Source organism: Chiloscyllium plagiosum, unplaced genomic scaffold (genome assembly GCF_037043375.1).
Source record: "Chiloscyllium plagiosum isolate Xiang-an unplaced genomic scaffold, Cpla_swu_hap1 HiC_scaffold_45, whole genome shotgun sequence".
Classification (NCBI taxonomy): Eukaryota; Metazoa; Chordata; class Chondrichthyes; order Orectolobiformes; family Hemiscylliidae; genus Chiloscyllium; species Chiloscyllium plagiosum.
Genome location: NW_028270183.1, coordinates 66,441,289 through 66,458,269, shown reverse-complemented (window position 1 = coordinate 66,458,269; position 16,981 = coordinate 66,441,289). Strand labels below are relative to the sequence as shown.

At 43.7% G+C, this 16,981-nt stretch overlaps 1 long non-coding RNA gene and 1 other non-coding gene across 2 annotated transcripts in view; both read right to left on the bottom strand.

Annotated features, from left to right (window-relative positions):
• Positions 1-16,981, bottom strand: part of LOC122552421 (uncharacterized) — a 754,662-nt gene that overhangs the window by 308,780 nt on the left and 428,901 nt on the right. The gene's annotated exons all lie outside the window — the stretch shown is intronic.
• On the bottom strand, positions 11,327-11,408 carry trnas-uga (transfer RNA serine (anticodon UGA)). The gene has a single exon. It is a non-coding gene; the product is annotated as a tRNA-Ser (tRNA).

Here is a 16,981-nt window from a genome sequence, read left to right as displayed (position 1 = left end):
GCCGTTACATATGTTCCTCTGTCTTGGCGCTGCAGGGAAAATTGTCTGCGCCTTTTCAACCAATATTTCCTGGATATTTCAACATGGTATTCTTTATTTTTCCAATCATGTCCTCTTTAAGGACACAGTTACCGGGCACTGATCCTTTCTGTAACAACAGCACCACATTTGCTTGACATGCGAAGGTGGCCTGGATCAGTAACAAGGAGAGCATTCATTTCCTTCTGTCACAGCGAACACTGGATTCATGATGTTAGTCTCTGTCAAATGCATCCGAAAATGTGCTCTGAAAGCTTCATTTGAACGCTGTCTGGCGTTTCTCAACGTGTGTCAACCAATACCAGAAATCCTCAATCATAGTTTGGAGCAGTTCACATATGCGAGTTTCGAAGCAGCAGACACGGATACAGTTCATTCAGTCAACAACAGGAATGAAAAGATTTACAGGCACAGATGAACTATCGACTCTTGTTCTCATACTGTTACTAATATTACCGTGTGGCCTGAAGTCTAAGCCATGTTGTAACTGAAAACGAGGAAATCACATTCAGGCTGCCGAATGACACAATATGTATTGTGTTTTCTTGTTCTCACAGAGTTCCAGGAAAGTATGACAGCGAGGGAAAGGAATGCAAGTCAAGTGCAGCTCTGGTGAAACACCTTCTGTCTGATTCAGTCATCAACAAGAAACGTGAATGCGACTAAAGCGGGAAACTTTTTCACAACTCGAACAAAGAGCAATCACGAACAGTGACCACCTCTTTGACATTTCAGATCGCCTTTGACCTTCCCTGAATATGTAAAGAAACTAATTTTTGTACACCTCAAAGTGAGAAGTGTTTGATTTACCGACAATAATTGAGTCGCATGTCCTTGATTGCCACATAGGTTTCCAACTCAGCTTGCAGCAGGGGGCAGTTTCTCATGGCTCTGCTGGATAATGCACTATTATGGAGAAAGAAAAGAAAAGTTGGAACTCTTATTGGCTCTGGGTTTCGAATAATCTTGCTACGTGTTCTGCCATTCTCGGATTCCAGTGCTAAACCAGTTTTTCAGTTCATCCGAGATGCAGGAGGGTCGGCATTTCTGGCAGGAGCAGAATTCATAATCTCCAGTGATCACTTTATCTGAGGAGAGAAAATGAACAAAGTTTCACACAGCGGTAATCGGAATTGCATTCCGTTTCAGCATGTTAGCAGGTATGGGCTAGCAAATTCAAAGCCAGATTTGCTGATGAGAACAACAAGCACGACCGCTCAGATAGAGCAATTCCTTCCCACCGCTTATTCTGCAGAACTAGTGCAGTTGCTGTGAGTATGCTGCAGGGTATCATCAAGTACATGCTCTTGGGTTCCGGTTTTGGCCTGTGTGCTCGCGTGGCTGAGCAACCTGAGACTCTGATTTCAGATTCCACTTCTTAAGAAGGCTTGTGTTTGCATCCCTGCGCGGCCACGTGTGCTAATGGATTAAGCTGGCAACGTTTTGCAGGGATGAGTTTTGTTAAAGTTGAACAGAAAAAAAAGCAATCATTTCTTCTCACCCGGCTGTGATGTGGCACAGCAGAAAACAACCAACATGTCAGTGCCCATGTTTTCCCCTTCTTCTCCAGTTGTCACGTTCCCCTCCAGCTCGAAAGGCCACCAGCATAATATGCGACTCAAAAACACGCTACGCCAATCTTTCATATTCCAGACAATTTGCATTTTTCACCGTTTCTCTGAAAGTGAATGGAGATATTTATTTCCCTGTTTATGTGAATTTAGGTTCTACATTGAATATGCTCGCAGTTTTTTGTTGTTGTTGCGTAAAGGACGGAAATTGCGATATAAAACTTGGTTACATTTCCCTAATTTCCTTAATTTCTGTCCTGATGAGAGAGGCTAGTGATTGGTCCTCTCGATCCGGTGGAGACATCAGCCCAATTGTTAACCTCATCTAATCGAGACTGTAACTGGTAATCTTCACTTTTCATGGTTCATTGTTAGTCAGTTCTGAATCATGTTACTTGAGCACTTTCCTGGAGGTATTGGTGCACTAAGGCGCCAGTACGTTGAAAGCACCATTTGAAATTGCCTCGCTGCAATTTGTGTGAGCAGCTCATGACCCAGACGACTCGCTCTGCCTCACAGACAGCATTCATGAGTCGGTGTGTCTGAAAATAGGTTCTCTTTGTCAGTTCTGCTTCTGTTCATGAGATGTCAGGTTTTGGTTTCGCTGGAGAGCTGCGCGGGCAACATGATTTGTGAGGTATTTTCCGCAGTCAAAACCTCCCACTGAGAAGTTGGGAATGTGTCAAGAAGAATTGTCATTGGCAGCCTAAGACCAGAAAAAATGATTCGTTGCTGGTTTTAACCGAAGCAGCCTGTCGGAGTTATCTCAAATGGGAGAGTACTCGCTTTGCATGCAAGAGATTGCGGAGTTGCGAGCTGCGTTCTCCATCCCCTTTTAGGGCGGCACCGCGGCACAGTGGTTAGCACTGCTGCCTCACAGCACAAGTGTTCCACGTTTGATTCCTGTGCATAGTTTGCACATTCTCCCTGCGTCTGTTTGGGTTTCTTCCCACACTCCAACGACGTGCAGGGCAGGTGAATTTGACATGCTAATTTGCCCATAATGATCAGTGCTTTAGTTCGAGGGAAATTGGTCTGGGTGGGTTACTCTTTGGAGGGTCGGTGTGGAATAGTTGTGCTGAAGGACCTGTTTCCATACTGTAGGGAATCTAATCTAACCATCTTCCAGAAAACTAGCCCAACGCACTGATCAAGTGATGAGTGCCTAGTCAAACTGGTGATCGCCACTGCAGCATCTCAGAGGGGCTGAGCCCGTAAACAAACGCTCTATTTGCCAAATTTTCACGTTTATTCTTTTACAACTTTCCTGTCTGTATACAGATCCAAATGCCTTTGAAATGTTGAGAGTATACCAGACTCCACCACTAAATCTGACAATTCATTCCAAACACGCAAACCTTTCTGTGTGAAAAAAAAACAATGTCCTTCAGATCCCTTTTAAATTTTACCACTCTCCCCTTAAAACATTCTTCCCTTGTTTAAAACTTGCCTGCCTTGGGAAGAAATATTCATTGACCATTTACTCTACCGTCTCCTTCATATTGATATAAACCTCTGTCAGCCCATCCCTCAGCCCTCAAGCTCCAGGGAAAATTTTCACATCCTATTCAGCTTTACGCTACAGTCCAAACACTGCATGCCTTGCAACATCCTCATAAATATTATCAAACTTACGCCAAGTTCGCCATTGAAAGTGCGTGTGGGTAAGTGCCTGAAGTGAGGCGATGCTGAAACACTAATCATGAAAAACGTGGTTGCGGGGGTTTGTGTGGCAGCGTGGCAGAGGTGTCGAAGGAGCTGTCTTTAAACTATAACCTCGATCCAGTCATTGATTTGAATTCCCACCACGACCAGAACCACAGGTCAACTCTGTTTTTTATGAAAGACCTATAAACAGTGAGATGTCAGGATATGATCCCATATTCGGCTGTTTTTTTCACAGGAACTTTCACTAACTAAGGCTGAGGGATTGCCCAAGCTCAACGATTCAAAACTATGTGTGCATTTACTTGACTATTCGAACACAGGAACTCGGACTCATTTTTTGTGTGTTTCACAGTTACTCGGTGTAAATTTAAAACAGCCTCTGGTTATGCAGAAGAGTTCAAAGCTGGATATTCTCCACTGAAAATGCACAGGAAGAGGCAATCTCTTATTGCTTTTGTTGTAAACTGATAACTTAGACTGATTAAACTGACAGGATAAGGCGGATCCATCCATCCTCTTGGGCACCTTTAACCGCGTTAATATCCGCAAAGGTAAACTCACACTAAGAGGAATGAGCACATTGTGGTGAATTGTAAAGGAGTGGTGTGTGAATCAGAGTGAATAGTGGTCAATAAATACTGACACTGACATTGAATGTTGCAACACCAGCTCCTCACTCACTTGCTGTCTCATGCCTCCCTGTCATCATTGTCTTTCACATTTTCCTCTCGTCTGTTCCACTTCTCAATTTATTCCCGACCGTTTGCAAGTGTTCTCTTAGAAACTGCAGCTTTAGGAAACGTATTACTGGGATAAAGTCATTACTCAATGTGATGGGATGCACCGTCAATTCCTAATTACTCGAGAGTTTGTGATTTTGAGTTACTCCGCATAACCCTGGATGGCCTCAGTAGCGGGGTACAGCCATAATGCCATGAGGCAAGGATTTAGATCTAGTGACATTGAAGGAACAGCGAAATATTTTCAACTGGGAAGCGCTAGAACCTTGGAGAGGTAATTGCAGTGATAGCTTTCGCTTGTGTTTGCTGCCATTGTCCTTCCAGACAGATGCTGATCGATCACTGAATTGTTCTGGCAGGATCTGTGTGTGTGTGTTCTGTGTGCAGCCAGGATTTAGTTTTCATTCGGATAATTCACAAGAAGAGAATAACTGGGAATTAAAGCTTGTTCTGGGAAATGCAAACTCAGACTCGAATGCAGGGATGTCCATTGATACTGCAGTAGCCTTTGGTGTACAAACTCTAGTGCCTGCTCTTCACGTCATTATCGTCTTCGCCAGCAGTGTTTCTCTCTCCAAGTTTCCAAGTCGGTTCATATTATCACCCTTGGTTTCAATGTGAAGAAGGCAACGCTGTGATAATCTGATGTTGTTCAGCAGATATACTGCAGCAAGTTAAGTAAAGACTGATGCTAACACGAGCTCGTTTTGCGCTGCGCTGATGTGTTGGCAGTAAGAAAGGCATCGTTCAACTCGCCTCATTCCGGTTGACGGGATCGAAATGACCAGTGGTTTCTCGCTGAATTAGTTCAGGCTCTGGAATGTAATAAACTTCAAATATGAAAGTACAATGAAAGGAAATGGTTCACAGAGTGCGGAATTCCAAGTGAAACAGTGACGATGATTATGTTTGCTGATTTTTCACCTTGCGAATGCTATTTCCCTGATGTGGACGTTTACATTACCTAGAGACAAACTGTCACAGCCAAACCTGGTCTTTGGGTCAGTGACGGAATTGGTAACACGTCTGACGTCGAGTTAGGGGATTGTCGGTTCGCATTTAAAATCACGAGGATGCAGCGTGCTAGTCCATTCCTGTTGTCTGTCAGGAACGGAAGGAAATGGGTTTTCGAATTTACAGTTTCTTTCGTCCACTTCAAATCTAGCTCAGAGCAACGTCTCTCATTGTCTGCAGAACTGGCTTTGGTTTAACCAAAAGCTGCCTTTTGGCAGTTGAACTTGCATGTTGGAGCGGACAGCTGAAGTGAAGCACAAGGAGCTGATCAAATCCTGAGAACTCTGCCACTCTCTGGGGAATGTGTCTCTTTCTGTGGGAGACACGACGTGGGTAATAACACAGTGTGACTATATCAAACTTCAATCCCATTGTGGTGTCATCTAAGATCAAAGCGAGAACCTCACTGCCATTTGTACTGGAAACATCATAACACATAAGGTTATGGACCATAGCTGAAAACTGGGAATCGAATAGATGAATGTCTTTAAACCAGACTGCACCATGGGCCAAATGGGCTTTTCCATTCTGCAAAACTTGAAGACGAGTAGAAAACAATCTGCAGTGAAACTGATCAGAAATGAAAGGGAAAAGCCATTTCATTGAGAATAAGTGCAAGAGCGTCTGTCTTCATTCCGTGTAATCTCGGAGTTAGGATTTGGAACTCGAACTGCCATGGCATTAGTTCTATTTTCGGACAGGGAATGAATGTTTTATTGTGCAAGTATATCGTGGTAGCAGTATTTCTGACCACTGGTCCGAACCTGGTAATGCTTGGTTTTGTGCCAGGTTATCAAAAATCAAAAAGATGCAGGTTTTGGAAATCTGAACTAAAAACGAGAATTGATAGAGAAACCCGCTACACCTGGCAACATCTGTGGAGAGAAACAGATTTATTTTTAGACGGACAGGAAACAGGTTAGTTATAGATTTCTCGATTATACTGTTTGGGAAATGATAATTTTATCTGTCGAATCAGGATATTTATGAAAATCACTCTTGAGCTTACAAACGTCGAAGTTACAATCTTAAAATGATTTAATCAGCTGTCATGCTACTTTCATTTTCCTGAGCTGGTAGAAGGCTATGTTTTAATGGTTACATTTCCTTTTGCTTTCTGTTATTTAGCAGTCACGCCGAATGGAGAATTGTTTCTTTTAGTGTCTGCCTCAATATGTGTCTTTGTTTTTTCTATATTTGTCTCTGTACCCTCCTGGGCCTTTTTCACATTCTCCGACTCTCTGGATGTCCATATCCCTCATTTCCCATTTCTGCTCTTGAAAATGCCTGACATTCAGAGACAGCTTGAGATTCGAACTGCTGAGAGGCTTTCTGACGCCTGGCTGGAGTCGGTCGAAGTAGTCTCACATTCTCTGGATAATGGGTCTGTCACTTCGACCTGAGGCAAGGAGACATCTCTTCCTCAAAATCTAAAGACCCTTTCGAAGTTAAAGTTGAATTCCTTATCCAACAGAAAAAGAAAGTAATTACATGATAGCTGAAGAAGAACAAGAATGCATTTACTGTTGGTGTACAACAAATGAATGGTGACAGCAGAGAATGAGGGTGATCATGTCGTGGTGTCAGTGCCATCACCACAACATTCCCCGGGAATGCTGCTGTGTCTCCTGCCTCACCACTTAATTTCCACAAAACTGGGAATGAAGGAATGAGAATAAGAGGATGAGAAGCAGAAGTGCTTGTGGAACTGCGGGAAGAATCTCCAGGTTAAAATAGTAGTTAAAAAGAGCAACATACACTACTGGATTTAAACCTGGAAAATGAAGCCGGAACGAGAAATCAGGATATACAGCAATTCAAACAGGACACTGAGTTCCTCGATCAGCAACACAATACTTGCGAGAAATAACGAGATTTCAATACAATGAGCAGGCACCAGTGAGATGGGAGCTACTTTCACCAGCTCATCCACGGCGCCAAGTTAAAAGCCAGATTTGTCGTCCATATGTGCAATGTCTGAACCACTTGATCACAAGAATTCAAAAACGCGTTTTCTGTATTAGAGTTGCTCAGTATGAATGGCAATCAAACTCTGCTTGTGCAAAAACAGACATTTCAATGCTGAGCATGCCCCACTGAAAAGGCACAGAAAAAGACAGTATCCTCTTGCATTGGCACCCAACAGATATTTTCACCTGTTGAAACTGACAGAATAAAGAGGACGTGCTCATCTCCTCTCGCGTCCCATTAACCACGTTAATACACACGCAGGGATTTTCAAACCAAGATGAACAGGCTCATTGTTGTGAATTGACAGCAGTGGTGTGTGAGCCATTGCGAACAGTGAGAAATAAATGCTGAACCAATAGCACTGACACTGAGCCTTGCACCATCAGCTCCACACTCACATCTTGTGTCATGTCTCCTCGGCATCAGTGCATTTGACTTTAATTATTCTACCCTGCACCTCTCCTCAAATTATTCCCGACCGCTTGCAGTGTCGAATTAGTACATGCAATTATTAGAAATGCATTTCTGGGACACAGTTATCTTTCAATGACATAAGATTCACCTCCCATCGCGAAATATCCCAAAGATGTAGGGGACGAGTTACTTTTGTTAATTCCTCAAATCCTTAGTATGGAGGTACTGACAAGAATGTAACTCAACGAGGAAATTATGGCCTGACCGCACTCTGTTAATGTAACTCACCCAGGGAAGAGTAGACTGACGCCACTCTGTCAATGTTAGTCATCCAGGGAAGAGCAGACTGACCCAACACTTAATATGTAACTCACCCAGCAAATGGCAGACTGACACCACTCAGTCAGTATAATTTCCCCAAGAAAGAGCAGACTGATGCCACTCTGTCAACGTAACTCACTCAGAGAAGAGCAGGCTGTACCCAATTTCTCTCTGTCACTCATCCAGGAAAGAGCAGGCTGATCTGATTCTGTCAATGAAACACAAGCAGTGAGACGAGCCTGACCCCACTCTGTCAAAGTAACTCACTCAGAGAAGAGAAGACTTATTCCATTCTGTCTATGTGAATCATCCAGCGAAGACAGTAATGAAACCATACTTGCTGTTAAACTCAGACAGAGAAGAGCAGACTGTCACGACTCTGAGAAAGTAACACGCCCGTGGTGGAGCAGACTGACACCAATCTCTTAACGTAGCTCACCCAGGGAAGAACGGACTGAGTGCACTCTGTGATATTACTCACTCAGAAAGGAGCAGACTGACCCCATTCTGTTAATATGACTCTCCCAGGGAAGAGCAGATGAAGCCCAATCTGTCAATGTGACTCAATCAGGGAAGAGCACTCTGACCTCACGCCATCACTTTAACACATCTTGGAAATTGCAGACTGACCGCATTCTGTCATTGCAACTCACCCAGGAAAGAGCAGACTGACGCCAATCTGTCAATACAACTCACCCAGGGAAGAGCAGACTGATCCCACACTGTCCAAATAACTCACTCCGTGAAAAGCAGACTGACGCCACTCTGCCAATGTAACTCGCACAGGAAAGAGTAGACTGACGTCACTCTGTCAATGTAACTCACTGAGGGAAGAGCAAACTGACGCCACTCAGTCAGTGTTACTCACCCAGGGAAAGGCAGAATGACCCCACACTCTCAGCGTAACTCAGCAGACTGATCCCACACGGTCAAAAGAAGTCATTCACTGAAGAGCAGTCTGACCCCATTCTATAAATGTAATTCACTCAGGGAAGAGCAGACTGATCCCATTCTGTCTATGGCACTCACCCAATGAATAAGCACTAACCCCACTCTACCAATGTAACTCGCCAGGGAAGAGCAGACGGAAGCCAGACTGTCAACATAAATTATCTAGGGAAGAGAATACTGAACCCGCTCTTTCTGTTTCACTCAGGCAGGGAAGAGCAGACTGTCAAAACTCTGTGAAAGAAATTCGCCCAGGGAAGGGCAGATTGACCCTACTGTATCTGCGTGACTGACACAGGTAGGAGCAACTAACCAAACTCTGTCAATGTATCTCCCTCAGGGAAGAATACCCTGACCCCTCTCTGTCCATGAAGCACACCCAGGAAACAGCAGACTAACCCCACTTTGTCTATTTAAGTTCAGAAAAATCCTCTGAAGTACGTCCTATCCAGACACTCTCCACATCATTGTCTCTGTAACCGTGTGCGTTCAATGGCGATTCCAAATAACATGCAAATGTTTAGAATGTGGTAGCAAACCAGAGCGACCACACAGAAATTGGGCGAATGTGCAAACTTCCATCAGGCAGTCATCTAAGCCTGTAATGGAAACCAAACCCGACAGCAGTCGTGATTATAAAATGGCAGAACAGAAACTTAGCAAAAAAAATTGCGTCCCTGTGTGTTGCAACGATGCTGAGTATTAATTAAGCCCACCTCACTGTAGTTAATTTCCATTTTCATCACTGCCAACCTTCTTCAAAGCAAAGCACGCACTTGCTTTTTTCAGACTTCCTATATCTAGCTTTCATCCCGCTTTTTACCTAATCATATTTCTGACTTTACAAACTACGTCATAACAGGTTGACAACTGCAGGATGAGCTTTGTTCCCTTCTCCACTGATGTTGATAGTAGTAATCCGCCATATTCGAGTAGGACTTGAGGCACTTGCGGGTGGTGTATTCGCGGCATTTTGGCTTCTTTTTTTAATTTTCGGTCTACTATTTCGAGTTCATTGTGCAGACTTCTGAAGAAGACTTTTTGGAGTCGAAATGGTAACTGTGTTTTCTCTCGCAAGACAGACGTAGCTTTATTTTTGTTCTCTTATAAATTGATCTTCTTCTGATCTTTGCAAGTGAAATAGGGTGCATTACTATTGCTCGGTTTTAGTTTCAAAATCAAGAGAAACATGAAGGAAGGAATATCAAAGAACACAAAGTGCAGAGTTGTTATTATAATTTTTGCAGCAATGGTGGACATGAAGGTAAAATTAAGATAACGGTTCAAGAACATTTAGTCTGTGGAAGTGGTATGTGACTTTAGTTCCAAATTTATGTTTCCGTTCTTCCAGGACATCTTTTTGACTCCCCGAAAACATTGATTGTTTTCTGTAATCACTTTGTTTCACGACATCTGTCTTCTGGTCGACCAGGGACAACTTGAATTTGCGTCTGCATTGAATACGATTTCGCTCTTTCTTTCGAGAAGCAAACCTGTGCATTATGTACCACTGACCATGCTGATGGCTAAGAAGTTCAAAATGAATTACGGTTTATGGATCGTGAGCAAGAAGGAAGTGATCCACTTGCGAACAGATGTCACCACGCCCTATTCCTACATCGGGCCTGAACGGTCTATTGGCAGAGTCTGCAGACAGGAAATGTCTAAGTGACTAGTCCTTTGTTCAGTTTGATTTGATACCAATGGAAGTGCTGTTTTGGTGCAGAAATGTGTCCACATCTCTGATGTTAGAGTCAAAATTTAAGTCACATCTACTCCATGGAGTATCTTCTCATATCGGAACCTGCTGACATGAAAACATCTAACTCTGATAGCAAAGGTTTTCTCATTAAACTGGGAGTATGTTTATCTAAGCAATTCAGACAGCCAGGATGAATAATTGGCATTTGGTTCTTCAAGCTGAGCTCTCCACACCAACTGCTCCAACGAAGGCCGTGGATAAGTTCCCCATCGATTATTTTGGTCAATTTTAGCCTCAACAACAACCTATTGTTCTGAACAAAGCTACACCACAAGCAGAGGGTCAAGCCTGAATTTCATCGTTAATTTTCAATTTCAGTTCTTAATGCACAGTTTTTTTTTCCGAATGTGGACAGCAGAAGACCGTTAACATTCCATTTCTAATATTTCCAGAAAATTCTACTCCGCTGATATTGCCTTGCCTTTTCACATCGCAAGCCAGGAAACTGGATCAGTCGAGTTCCTTTCCACACATGGAGTTGCTTTTTTCTAATTCATTGACTGCTGATATAATAGATTATTGTCCTTGAGAGTCAGCTGTAAATTAGGTTGAACTTTCTCAGCTTGACTTTCAACTGATCCTTAAAAAAAATCATCACCGGCAGGAAAATGTATTGCATTGCTTCTTGTTTTGCTGAATTCCACCCCCCGAACATCCAAATTTCACGATAGTTCGACAAATGTATTGAAACTGATTCGTGTTGGATGTTGGTGGTTTTTTGTGTCTCGACATATAATTTAATCAATTAGATGACTGGGTCAGTCTTAAAATTACTTCGGATTCTTCACAGTTGAAAATTTACTTTCGATTGAATACAAAGCTCAAGCTCCACGAAATCCAAATCCTGCAAAGGAATTAATGACTTTTAAAAGATTCGACGCTGTGAACAGGATTCGAACCTGCGCAGGGAGACCCCATTGGATTTCAAATCCAACGCCTTAACCTCTCGGCCATCACAGCTGTGGCAAGGTAACCAATTTCAATAGTAAAACAACTGAATTCATTTGTTGGAAGAACAAATAGTCAAGACCCAAAGATTTCGCAAAATCCTTTGCAAAGACCCAGACGTTCGTTACCTTAGCAGATTGACATGCTTTCACCGCAAACTAGATTCTGACACAGCTGAAGTTGTGGGAATGATTCTTCGTCGAATTATAGAGTCACGGATGTACACCACACGAAGAGAGGATCATTGTCTCACTGCGTCCGATCGATTTTGACTCAATTTCTCATCATCTGGTGCCAAATTAGATATGCTGTTGTGTTTTAATATTCATCGAAATATGGTATTAGAAAAATTGATGCTAAGTCCATAAACACCAGCTACATTCGTAAAAAAAATCGGAATTAGAAATAATGCAGAACCAATTTACAGGAATAGATCCAGCAACTAATCCGTAAGTTCTGACATCAGGTAATGAACTTGTGAGCACATTAACCGAAGATTTGGAACTTGAAATCGTCTTGACGGAAGTATTTGCAAAGTTTTGCGGTTGTTCTAGAGTCATCAAGTCGTTGAACAATACAACACGGAAAGTGGCCCTTCTTTCCAACATGACCATGGTGGACAGTTATCCTAAATTAATAGGTCCCATTTGCCAACATTTGGCCCACATCCCTCTAAACCTTGTTACTCATATATCCATCCAGATGCCATTCAATGTTACAGTTGTACCAGTCTCCACCAATTTCTCTGGCAGCTCATTCTGGACACGTCTGAAAACGTTGCCCCTGACGTCCCTTTTAAATTCTTACCCACTAATTTTAAACCGATGTTTTCTAAATTTTGACTTCCTCACCAGCCGGAAAACACCTTGACGAGTTAACCTATCCATGTCCCTCATGATTTAATAAATAGCAACGATTTGACTTTATCATACTTGTCAGGAGGGAAATGTGCAGAGATTATTTGTCGAAGGTTTGAAGTCGAAAGTCGAATGTACAGATTTTTAGAAATGCATCTTGGAGAAGTTTTTAATAAGTCATTGAAGTCTAGTGGCAGTTGTAGAAGTCTGTTGTGAAAGCTGCAATAGGATTTTAGCGCACGAAAACGAAGCATTATTTCCAATGTATGGTGGCTCAGTTCGACTGCACTTGGACTACAGTATGAGGAATTATAACCCTCAATTTAGGAAAGATACTAATGCCATATGAGGAATATCACGAATGGTGATTAGCCTTGATATCATGGATGAACGTTAGTCCTCTGAATTGAAATTGGGCAAATCCCGCCTTTTTAAAAACAGTTTCAAAACAAGAGAGGTAATCTCATTGAGAGTTGCAAAATATTTGAAGAGATAAACAGGGTGGTGCAATTAAATTTTGTTCCCTCATTGGTGAATCTAGAAGCAGGAGAGGACAATTTTAAAATGAAGCATTGTGATTTATGACCAGGATGAGAACTATTGATTTTTGTCTTAGCCTTGAGAAGTCTCGCTATTCAGCACTACAGTGATCCTTGTATATTTGGTCTTTGAATGCATCACTATCAGCCTGACCTGCCGACACTTACTGCATCACTATAGACCTGACCCCTCACACTTCCCTCCTTAATATCAGCGTGAACCCCTCAAACTTACTGCATCACTATCCATCTGGCGCTCTCACATTTACTGCGCCACTTTCATTTCGAGACCCTCATTTTGACTGCGTCACTATCAGCCTGACTGCCAAACACTTACTTTGTCACTATCAGTCACGCCCTTACACTTCCTATGTTACTATCACCGTGACTCCTTACACTTACTGTGTCATTATCAGCCTGACTCCATCACATTTATTGTGTCAGTATCAGACTAACGCCTCACACTTATCTTGTCATTAAAACACTGCCCTGTCACATTGACTGTTTCACTATCAGCCTGAACACCTCACACTTACTGCTTCACTATCGCAATGCCCCTCTCTCACTAATACGTCATTTACACCCTGACATCCCAGACTTGCTGTGGCACTATCACAGTGAGGGCCTGACACTTCGTGTCACTTTCATCCTGATCGCTTACACTTACTGCGTCACTATCACACTGGTATCTCACACCCACTGTGTCACTATCATCCTGAACCGCTTATACCTATTGTGTCACTATCACTTTGACCCCAACAACTAACTGCATCAATATCAGCCTGACCATCTCACACATACTGCGCCACGACCAGGCTGACTCCCTCACATATACTGCATCACTATCAGACTTACCCACTGATGCTTACTGCGTCACTATCACCCTGACTCCCCACTCTTACTGCGTCAAGATCATTGTGCCCCCATACACTTACAGCATAACTATCGTCCTGACAACGTCACACTGACTGCGTCCAGATCGGCCTGATCCCCTCAAACGTAATGCGTCACTATCAGCTTCAACACTCACATTTACTGCGTCATTTCTAACACTACCCCTGGACACTTACTACATCCCTATCCGCCTTAGCCCCTCGCATTTACTTCATCACTATCAGCCTGAGACACTCACACTTACAGCTTTACTACAACCTGGCCCTGTGAGTGCATCTACATCACTGTCACCCTGACCTCTTGCCCATACTGCGTCACTGTCAGCCGAGCCCCTCAAATGTTCTGTGTCACTATCGCACTGACATCTCACACTCACTGCGTCACTATCACCCTGACCCCTCACAATTACTGCATCACTACAACCTAACCCCCTGAATTCATCTGCGTCACTATCACCCTGACCCCATCACACTTGCCATGTCACCATCACAATGACACATTCACACAGTCTGCTTTCCTGTCATCCTGACACCTCAGACTCACTGTATCACTACCATCCTCCCCCTCATACTGACCTGTCACTATCATCCAGAGCCGCTCACACTTATTGCGTTCCTATCACTCTGCTCCCAACACACTTACTGCGTCACTATCAGCCTGACACTCGCACACTTCCCGCACCACTATCAGCATGACCCCTCATAATTTCACCGTGTCTATCAGTCTGACTCCTCACATTTCCTGCATCACTATCACCCTGTCACTTAACACTTACTAGCCAGTATTAGCCTGACGCCCTCACCTTACTGCATCAATATCAGCCTAAACACTCACACTTACTCAGTCACCATCACGCTAACCCCCCTCACACTCACTGCGTCACTATCACCCTGTCCCCTCTCACTTCCTGCATTAGGATCACTCTGACTCACGGACACTTACTGCATCACTATCAGCCTAACCCCTCACACATACTGTGACACTATCAGTCTGACCCCACCACACTTGCTGCATCGCTATCAGCCTGACCCCCTCACACCTACTGCTTCACTATCAGACTGACCCCTCACACTTACCGCATCCCTAACAGCCTGACATCTCACACTTACTGTGTCAATATTCCCCTTAACACCTCACTTTTATTGGCCACTATCAGCCTGACGGTCTCAACTTACTGTGTCACTTCCAGCCTGAACGCACACACTTACTCCCTCACTATCACCCTGACTGTCTCACGCTCACTGCCTCAGTCTCTGCCTGACCCCATAACACTTACTGCGTCACTATCACCCTGTCCCCTTCCACTTTATGCGTCAGGATCAGCCTGACACATTAACACTTACTGCATCACTATCAGCCTGATCTCCTTCCAATTACTGCGTCACTATCAGCCTGACCACTCACTCTTACTGCGTCACTGTCACACTGACCCCTCACACGAAGTGTTTCACTATCACCTTGACCACCTCACACTTACTGCATCATTATCACTCTGACGCCCCTCACTGCGTAACTATCGGCCTGATCCACTCACAGAGTCTGCGTCACTACCACGCTGACACCTCACCCTCATTGTGTCACTATCATCCTCACTCCATCACACTTATTGAGTCACTGTCAGCCTGAATCCCTGTAATGGAAGATTATCATTTATTGTGAAATCTGTGAAACCATGGTTGAAACAAAGAACTATAGACCTAACTTTGCAAAAAGACAGAAAAAATGTAAAGTTCAACCTAATTTACAGCTGCCTGTCAAGGCCAATAATCTATTATATCAGCAGTCAATGAATTAGAAAAAACAACTCCATGTGTGGAAAGGAACCCGACTGATCCAGGTTCCTGGCTTGAGGTGTGATAAGGCAAGGCAACATATAGTATAAAGGGAATATGTGAAAACCGTCAGGCGTCCATTTCATGAGGCGTCTTGCAAATGTGTCGGGTCCACTCTGCATATTTCAAAAATAAACTTTTTCTTTGCTCTTGGTAGCATTTGCGACGAGTCGATTGAAATTCCACGGCAGTAAACTAAGGGGCTCGCCTGGGACCTTGCGATTGGGTAAGATTTTGAAGATTCCCAGGAGGTGTACGCGCCACTGCCTTGAAGGTCTTTCACTTCAACTCGCGTGCTGAATTGGCCCCTTTGCGTGAGAGGACTGGGGATAAGTGGATCGCCCGAGAATCGGGTTACGAATCGAATAGGGTCGGGGTAAGAGTTGTGGCTAAAGTAATCCGACATAAAGACTCGTTCAAAGAGAATAAATTAACCAGGAAGAGGGACCAATGAACTCTCGCGCGGTATTCGAGTAATACTCAAGGGAAAGGATTGCCGTCTCTAGAGAGTTTAAGTGACAGCAAGATTATCGGAGGGTTGAGACTTGGAGCCACCATGGGCAGCGTTGGAGTCGCCAAAGCTGTACCGGTTACGTGGGTTCTTGGTTTGTGAAAACCAAGGCAATGAGGCGGTCACGCCCAATGAGAGGGGACCTCCGGAGGTAAAAGCAAGTTATATTGGCAAAGAGAAGATTATGGTATCGTGAGAGAGAGAGAGAGAGAGAGAGAGAGAGAGAGAGAGAGAGAGAGAGAGAGAGAGACAGACAGACAGACAGAGAGACAGACAGAGAGATATGAACACTTTTCCAATATCCATGAAAATCGGCTCCAGCAAGAGCGAACAAAAAGAGGGTCGACAGACAACTCGGAATGGTCAAGAAAAAATACAATATATGCTAAATAATTATGGCCCAGTTTCTGTAAAGCAGTTAAAAATGTAAATCAAGGAATGTGTTTTTCTGGAGGAAGGAAGTTTTAGTAACATGCAGTTGCAAATGTTGAGGTCACCGTTGGAGGAGAGAGAGAGAAGGAGAAACGGAAGGGGAAAATAGAACCTGTGAATTGGAGTGCTTATAACATGTTGAAGGCTGAACCTGATTTCAGGGAAAGAAAATCTCGAATAAAAGATAGATCAAGTACACGTACAAACACCAGCGCACATGCATACACACACACGGAAAACAACCTAATGAAGCTGTACAGCGTCTTAAAACTGGATCAGATCCTGACCTTCATGGGTGCCCTCGAAGAACTACAGCCCCCCGACGAGATCCACTTCGCGATGATCCCAAGTCAACGGTCGCCGCCTCAGGGTCTGCTGAATCACCAACAGCATATCGTACCCACAATCAATTGAAGCAAGAATCCCTAAAGAAGTCGAGACAATGTCTCAGTACCTTAAGCACCTCACGAAAGTCGATAACGTCTATTGTGGACTGATACCACTCAAGGACATAACGACG